The sequence below is a fragment of the Bos taurus genome, chromosome 11, assembly GCF_002263795.3.
Source record: "Bos taurus isolate L1 Dominette 01449 registration number 42190680 breed Hereford chromosome 11, ARS-UCD2.0, whole genome shotgun sequence".
In the NCBI taxonomy this organism is placed as follows: domain Eukaryota; kingdom Metazoa; phylum Chordata; class Mammalia; order Artiodactyla; family Bovidae; genus Bos; species Bos taurus.
Genome location: NC_037338.1, coordinates 63,005,005 through 63,014,287, shown reverse-complemented (window position 1 = coordinate 63,014,287; position 9,283 = coordinate 63,005,005).

Below are 9,283 nucleotides of genomic sequence, written 5' to 3'. Positions count from 1 at the left end.
TGGGGTGGGTGTAGGGAGAAGAGGGTTGAGGCCCTGGAGAGCTGGGAGGTGGTGGAGGAGAGGGGGCCCAAGGGGGCCTCCTAGATACCTTCGAGGGCTCGCCCACCCTCCACCCCTCCCCCCACTCTTCCTGGCCTCCAAGAGTAGGTTGGCAGAGCCCCTACCCAAGGGAAGGCCCCCTGTGGGAATCCCCTGGCTCTCTGGGTGCTGGTTTGCAGCCACTGTTTGCCAGAGGATGAGGGAAGGAACAGGAAGGAACGTGCAGGCTGAACTGGAAAAGCCAGCTGGGCCAGAGGCAGTCCTTACTGTACCTCACACCTGAGGCTGAAGCTTTGCTTGGCTATGTCCCCTGCACCTGCCCTGCTGGACACTGGGGAGCCCCAGTCTGGGCACACCGCTGTCACCAGGCTGAGAGCTCCAGAGCAAAAAGTCTAGTAGCTTTTAGCTTTGAGGCTGCACACATATGCTCCTAAGACTGTGTGGAAATGACATTATTTTCAGCTTAAATCTATCTTCCTGTAGATTTACTCAGTGAGTTCAAAGATGCTAGTTCTTAATTTATAAGCTCGGAGGCAGCTTCCAGCACATTAACCTCAAGGCCTTCATGTCCTCCCCAACCCACTCCTGCTCCCCTCTGCAGGAAGGAAAGCTCCCACAAAATGTCCAGATGGTTCAGAGCAGTATATAAGACAGTCTGGTTGCAAGTGGCAGAAATGCCTCTTAAAGATGTATATACCTATGAAATATATACATCTAGACAGTATTTCATATGCATATTTTTCTTCAGTTCAGTTCAGTCACTCAGTCTTGTCCAACTCTTTGTGACTCCATGGACTGTAACACGCCAGGCTTCCTTGTCCATCACCAATTCCCAAAGCTTGCTCAAACTCATGTCCATCAAGTCAGTGATGCTGTCCAACCATCCCATCCTCGTCCCCTTCTCCTCCTGCCTTCAATCTTTCCCAGATCAGCGTCTTTTCCAATGAGTCATTTCTTCGCATCAGGTGGCCAAAGTATTGGAGTTTCAGCTTCAGCAACAGTCCTTCCAATGAATATTCAGGACTGATTTCCTTTAGGCTGCTGCTGCTGCGTCTAAATATTTGGCTTACAGAATCTAAAGAAAGGTTCAAAACTAGTAGGAAGGACAAGGATGTTGTTGGGCCCCCAAAGTGATAGGACTCTCTCATGACCACTTCCAAGCTTAATAATTTAGTCTCAGCTTGACTTGTCTTCAAAAATCTAAGCATGCTAAATTGCTTCAGTCATGTCTGACTCTTTGCAACCCCGTGGACTACAGGCTCCTTTGTCCATGGGATTCTCCAGGCAAAAGTACTGCAGTGGGTGCCCTCCTCTGGCGGATCTTCCCAACCCAGGGATCAAACCTACATCTCTTAGGTCTAGCTGAATTGGCAGGTGGGTTCTTTACCACTAGTGTCTCCTGGGAAGCAAGGGAATCCTTAGCAAACCTATTTGAGAAGGGTCTGCTGCAGGCCCAGACTGCTTCACCAGTATCTGGGTTTGAGAGAGGCTCCTTTGGATCTAAGTCTGTGCAGGACTTGGGAAGTCTTATTTCCTGGTAATGGCTCCAGCACACAGAGACTCCCACTGCCCAGGACTGATGAAGCCCACATGATTCTCAGGCTGAGACCCACCAGACAGTTCTGCCAGAAATCTGGGACCAGTAGGGTGGGGCCAATCTCCCCGAAGGGCTGGCAACCTGGGAATTTGACCTGTTCAGCGGAAGCGGTCACAATTACCCTGTGCAGTGGTGAGGGTTGTGCACCACAGCTCCAGAGGTGCTGCTGACTCTGTGAAGGTGCCTCCTGGAGTTGTGCAGTGCACACTGCATGTGGTCCTGGAAGCATTCCTGTCATTCAGGACAGCCAGATAGTCTTTTTTTTTTTTTTTTAAATATAAACCTACTTATTTTAATTGGAGGCTAATTACTTTATAGTATTGTGTTGGTTTTGCCATACATCAACATGAATCCGCCACGGGTGTACACGTGTTCCCCATCCTGAACCCCGCTCCCTCCCCATACCATCCCTCTGGGTCATCCCAGTGTACCAGCCCCAAGCATCCAGTATCATGCATCGAACCTGGACTGGCGATTCGTTTCACATATGATATTATACATGTTTCAATGCTATTCTCCCAAATCATCCCACCCTCGCCCTCTCCCACAGAGTCCAAAAGACTGTTCTATACATCTGTGTCTCTTTTGGTGTCTCGCATACAGGGTTATCATTACCACCTTTCTAAATTCCATATGTATGCATTAGTATACTGTATTGGCAGAGAAGGCAATGGCACCCCACTCTAGTACTCTTGCCTGGAAAATCCCATGGATGAAGGAACCTGGTAGGTTGCAGTCCATGGGGTCACTAAAAGTCAGACACGACTGAGCGATTTCACTTTCACTTTCCACTTTACTGCATTGGAGAAGGAAATGGCAACCCACTCCAGTGTTCTTGCCTGGAGAATCCCAGGAACGGGGGAGCCTGGTGGGCTGCCGTCTATGGGGTCGCACAGAATTGGACACGACTGACGTGATTTAGCAGCAGCATACTGTATTGGTGTTTTTCTTTCTGGCTTACTTCGCTTGTATAATAGGCTCCAGTTTCATCCACCTCATTAGAACTAACCAGGTAATCTTTAGAAAGAGATTAGCAACAGAGCTTCCTGAGGTACCTGTGCGCACATGGCCTCGTAAAGAGATGCCAGGCAGTGGTATGATGACGTGATTCCTCTGGGGGGGTCACACTGCATTCTCAAGGTGGGGTGCACTGGCCATGGTGGTAAACAGAGATGGAAGCCTTCCTTTGAGCTCCACCTGCCCTGTGAACCTCTGGGGCCTGCCTTGCAGTGTCAGGGAACATCCCAAGAGTGTACCAAGCACAGATTTGTAGTTAGAAGCCCCAGGCCGCTGTGACAGAAGAGCCACGTGACCTTGGTCAAGGGTCATTCTATGTAGTAGTTTCCTAGGACTGAGGAACAAATTACCACAAACTCCTGAGCTCCCCTTACAGTTCTGGAGCTCAGGAGTCCAAATCAGGGAGGCAGGAAGGTTGGTTCCTTCTAGAGTCTCCGGGAGAACCTGTCCTGTGCCCATCTCCTGGCCTCTGCTGGTGATCCCAAGTTTTTTGGCTTGAAGACGCATCACTGCGATCTCTGTCTCCATCTTCCCATCACCTTCTCCTCTGTGTCTCTTTTCCCATCCTCTTCACCCTCTTAAAAAAAAATGAGTTAAATTTAAATTTTATTGTGGTAAAATATGTGTAACATAAAATTGACCATTTTAACCATTTTTAAGTATATGGTTCAACAGCATTAAGTACTTTCACACCCATCCCTCTTTCACAGAGGCACTTGTCGTTAGACGTAGAACCTACCCTGATCCAGAATGTTTTGTTCTGAGATTCTTAATTACATCTGCAAATATGATTCCAAATAAAATCATAGTCACAGATTTGGGGGAGACATCTCTTTTGAGGGGGCTGGCAGTCAATAGTAGAGCCTCCAAGCCTTGCTTTCCTCATCTGTGAAATGGGACTCCTCATGCTGCCATCTCCACCTCTTTGTAGGTTGGTTGTGGGCACTTAGGTGTTGTCTGTGCTGGGGGGTTGGCAGGGGGAGGGGGGAGCAGTGGGCCTGTCCTCTTTTGTAGTTGCCCTGTGTGTGGCCTTAATGAGCTTGGTCTCCATGTGGCCTGAGCTCCGGCACCATGCAGGCTCCCCATGAGGCGGGGTGCTATCCTGCAGAACTGCAAACAGGCATCTGGTCAAGATCTAAGGAGGTGGTTGGGGTATGGGAGGGCTGGCCAGGTTGCTTCATTAATCTCTCTCTACCCACAGAGCGCATTCCTCAGAGGGCCCCTGTGACTCTGATGCTGAGTGGAAAATGAGGGTGAATATTAACCTTGAGACCATCCCCTCCTCCAGAATCCATCTCTCCCGGCTGGGGCTCTAGAGGGAGGCAGACCGATGGGGGGCTGGGCCAGGACCTGGCCTGTTGGCCCCCAGGAGCTGAATCTCAGGAACACGCTTCTGAGCTGTGCAGCCTTCTGGATTTCCACTGCCTCGGCCCAGGGTGATTTCTTACCCCTCTCAATTCCTCTGGCTCTTCCTTGGCTCTGGCCTTCACGTGGGACAACCTTGGCCCACTTGCCCAGCCTCAGTGTCATCACCTGTGGAACAGCGATAGCATAGGAGATCCTTCAGGGGCTGATTGGGAGGCTCCAAGATGCTGGCAGAGCTTGGAGGCAATGCATGGATGCATGGACGGGCAGCCAAATCCTCCGGGTGTAAATCTGGTTTGCTGTATGCTTTGGGGCAACTTGTTTAACCTCTCTGGGCCTAGGTTTTATCATGGTATGTGTAAGATGGGATGAGAATAGTGCCTATATCATAGGGCTCATGGAGAGATTCCAGATATGCAGCTCCACAGGTACCATTTGTGCCTCTGTGAAGGCACCCCCTGGAGTTGTGCAGTGCACAGCTGGGGGTTTCTGGATGAAAAAATTTGCTGAACGCCCCCCCTGCTGTCTGCAGGAACCTTTCCTAGGGCACATAGGTCCTTCCTGGCCCTTGCTTTGGGCCTCCCTGCCATGGCAAGAGCACCTCCAGGGCTGTTTCTTTCTCACCCTTACCCCTCCCTACTGTACCTATGCCTTGCAGAGCCCAAAAACTTCTGCTGAAAGCTGGATGAAGTTGGCAATATTTCAAGATATTGACCTTTAGGAAGGTTATTGTGATAGATGAAATGTTTGTGTTCCCCTAAATTCATATGTTGAAATCTTAACACCCAGTGTGATGGTATTAGGAGGTGGGGCCTTTGGAAAGTGAATAGATCATGAGGGTAGAACCCTAATGAATGGGATTAGTGCTGTTAGAAGAGACACAGAGAGCTCCCTTCTCTTCTGCCATGTGTGTTGTCTATGAACCAGCAAGTAGGCTCTCACCAAAACCTAGCCAAGCTGGAGCTTTGATCTCTTTCTTCTGGGTCTCCAGAAATATGAGAAATAAATTTCTGTTATCTGTAAGTCACTCAATCTATTGTATCTCTCCGATAGCTCAGTTTGTAAAGAATCCGCCTGCAAGCAGGTTCGATACCTGGGTCAGGAAGATCTGCTGGAGAAGGGATAGGCTACCCACTCCAGTATTCTTGGGCTTCCCTTGTGGCTCAGCTGGTAAAGAATCCACCTGCAGTGCAGGAGACCTGGGTTCGATCCCTGGGTTGGGAAGATCTCCTGGAGAAGGGAAAGGCTACCCACTCCAGTATTCTGGCCTGAAGAATTCCTTGGACTGTATAGTCAATGGGGTTGCAAAGAGTCCGACACAACTGAGTGACTTTCACTTTCAATCTACTGTATTTTCATTAAAGCAATCTGAAGGGACTAAGACTCTATTAGAAGAAATATAGCGGGTAGAGGGACAAAGCTAAATGACACCAGGAGGAAATAATCAGATAAATCCAGAATGTGGAACATTCTACAACTGGCCTGGTCTCTTAAAAAAAAAAAAATCAATGCAATGAAAATAAAAGGATGGGAGAACTGTTGTAGGTCAAAAGGAACATACAGTCAAGTGAATGTGTACTCTGTGAGCAGACACTGACTTGAACAGATGAGCTACAAAAGATACTTTACAGACTTTTGGGGGAATTTTAATAGACTGGGCTTCAGATGGGTATTCAGAAATTATTACTAATTTTCTTAGGTGTGATAATGGTATTTGCAGTTAGGAGAATATTCCTTTATGTTGGACATGCTGTTGGCGTGTGGAGATGACAGGGGACGATGTCCATGATTTATTCTGAAATTCTTCGCGCAGTAAATACGTAAATAAAACCTAAGCATTCTAAGTTTCAGGGTGGCTCAAGGGAGGAGAATGAGATGCCCCAGGGGACAGAGCTCAGCTTCCTGGGCTTGGCTGGGCCCCCAGTGCTTGCCAAACCCAGGGGTGTGCACTTTCTGTGTGTTTGGAAGGAAATGTGCAGCAGCACCTGGCACATAGTAGGTGCTTAACCAAACTTCAATGAATGAAAGAACAGACAGTCTTTGTGGGATTCACCTTCTAGGATGGGTTCTGGCTGAGCAACCCTGTTTACATTCCACCTATCTTCCAAGCTCATCACAAGACAGTTAAAAACACTGGCAGGGCGTCAAAGGTCACCTTTGAGGGAAATGCCAGGGAGGGTTCTCTGAGGTCTCACTGGATGATTCCAGGCACCACCGCCATGGCCTCTCTCTAAGCCTCTTCAGCATCTCCTGAGCCCCCTCGTGGAGCTCAGCTACTTCTGCAGCCCCGCCATTCAGATCAAGAGTCAATTGCTCATAATCCTTCTGTCCTGAACAGCTGGCCTGCTGGTCCTTATTCATTTTATTGAATCAGGTGTAGCGTCAGAAGCAGTCCTGTTCCCTGTAAGGCTCCCAAGTCAGGTGAGACACATTGTGGGTACCCACTAAGAACCTGGGGCCCTAAGCAATAATAACAACGATAATGATTAATGAAATAATAATATGTTACATCACTCAGTATTTATTGTTTCCAAGTTTGTGCAAATTTGTTTAACAAAAGTTCTTTCTTTAATTATCCTAAGAGGACTGTTTTTGTTGATTTTTTTTTTTTACTTTAATGCTGATCCCCATTTGGCAGACTGATTCCTAGTTTCACAGTTAAGAAGTGGCATACCAGGGTTCAAACTCCAGTTGCCTCATTCCTGCTTCTTTCCCAGGAGCAACGTTCAGCCCGCATTTCAGGGTTCCTTAGCCGTGAACGCTTGAGGACAGCTGAGAAATCCTGGAACAGCCAGGGCCCAAGAGCCAGTGGTGTGCTTCGTTCCCTACCAAGTTCTGTGTTGAAATGATTATCCTTAGTAATAGCTCCTGCCCCTTCTTTCACAATCTTCAGAAGCACACCACAGGGCGGTTCAAAGTCGAGCAGGCTGATGCGTCACCTTTGATGGAAGTGCCTGGGAGGACCCTGTCCGAGAGGCCAGCCCGCGGAGCTAAGTAACCTGGTGGCGAACACTCCCCTGCAGTCAGGAAGATGTTCAGGCTGTGTGGCTTTCTTGTCAGCCCTTAGGGAAATGGCTTCCTGGTGGGTCCCCACTCTGAGCTAGGCTGGATGTTTCTCATCTTTGTTCCTCTCTCAGGGCCGATTGCTCACCCATCTTCCGGTCGGCAGAGGGTGATATTAGATAAAGACCAGCTGTTACTGGTGGGCTGTGCCCACGTATTCTACCCCAAATGCATCCCTTCAGTAGGTATCTGGTGACATAGGGCCAATGAGGCCCTGCCTGCCTCACAGATGTTAGGTTCCAGCCACAAGCCCCAAAAAAACCTGGGAAAGAAGGATCCAGTTTTCACTGAAAATGAAGCTTTCCAGGGCTGCTGACTAAGGAGTTTTCTTTCCAAACATCTGAGAGAGCAAACAGATTGTAAATTAAGAGGGAGTTACAAGATAGTAACTGAAGGGAAACCAAGCCGCCCAGCTCTCTGGTTGTGGCTGGTGTGGCACTGATGGGATCCAGGCGGCCAAGAAAGGTGACTAAGCAGGCGGGCGAGTGGGTGGGAGGGGACCGGGGTGCTGGGGACTGCGTTCAGGCTTCTTCCTTGAGCCAAGGGGCACTGGTTTCTTCTGACAGGAGGTGGAACACTGGTCTATGTCTTCCTGTGAGCCAATGAATTAGTGATTCCCACCCAGATCAAAGTTCAGTCTCCCAAGGCAACTCAGCAAAAATAAAGTGAAACAAATTCTCACCCACTCAAACCGGTCTTCCCATGACCAAGGCATTAAGCCTGGATTCGGACGGGCCTTGAGTCACACTTCGCTACTCCTTCAGAGTGAAAATACTGGTTTCAGTCAAATGTCTCCATTCAGCTGAAGCTTGGATTTATTAATGGGAGGAGGGCCCCTGGCATAGTCGTCTCTGGCAGTCATCCTGTGGATTTGGGGTGCTGGGGCCGTACAGGGGAGCCTGCCTCAGAACAGAAAAGTCAGGAGCAACTCCCTCTGCTGTGACCACACCACCTCCAGCCCTAACTCAGAAGTCCTGCTTTGGAGAACAGAAGAGAAAAGGAGCGGTGGATATTGGAAGCAGACAGTTGGCTGGGCAAGTTTCAACATGGGCATGCCTTCAGTTTTCCCTGTTGTGTCCCTGAATTCAGTGACTGTCAGTGTGACCCTGTCATTCAGGGATATCAAGCTCTGTCTGAGGACCCCCAAGTCCGAGCACACCCAGGCCTTACTCAGGAACTTACTGCCCATCACCACCCACCGAGGGCCCCTCTGGGGAGAGGTCAGGATTCTGGGTTTGGGAATCTCCTTACAGAGCCATGAGCTTTCCAAACAGGAAAGGGGTGGGCTATGGAGCCATGCCCCAGGAGCACCTGAGATCTCCCCATGTCCAGCCCTTACTTGCTGCTTGTTCAAGGCAGGAATCAAGGCCAAATCATACCCAAACAAATAGCTTTCAGCAAAACCAAAATCCCACGGGGTTGGTGTTGGTGTTAGTTTCAGAGCTTGGAGAATCGAGTCAGTGATCAATGGAACAGGGTATCTGGAGAAAAATCAGACAGAATATGAGGCAAAGCTCTCATATTTGCAGGCCAAGGCACAGGACAGATGCTGGAAGGATCCCTCCATTTCGCCGAGGGGCTCAGTACTAACTGGTTCAAGATGCAAACAAAGTGAATGTCTGCCAGGGACCGTGGGCCCGATCGGAGCCAGACAGGGTCCCACCCTTGAGGAGCTCACAGCCTGAGGGAGCGAGGAGCAAGGCCACAGGTGACTTGACAGCCCTCATCACACCATGAAGCTTTTGGGATCAGATAGACCTGGCTTCTAGACTCTTCTGCTTCCTGGCTGAGTGACCTTGGGGAAATTACACAGTGTTCCAAGTCATGGTTTTATCCCCAGCAAACTGGGGTGAGTAGTGTTCAGGGACCTCTTAGAGTTCCAGGGAGGATTCTGAGGGCGTGTGTGTGCAAAGCGCGTGCCTGGCACCCAGTGGCACTGCTAGTAATGCAGGCTGGTTGGATGACAATAATGTAAACCTCTTATTATCAGAGAACCCTGCCAAGCGCCCAGGGTGGCAGGAGACCAAGCAACTGGTGTTGGGGATGAACGGGGCAGGGGAGGGGCAACCAGAAAGGCTTCCGGGGGTGACGCTGGCCCCGTGGTAAAGAAGAGCGACCCTGGGAGGGGGCATTTGGGTCCTGGAGAGCAGCTGGCCATCCTGGCAGAGCCTGCCGCACATGGGTGCAGCCCCAGATGTTTTG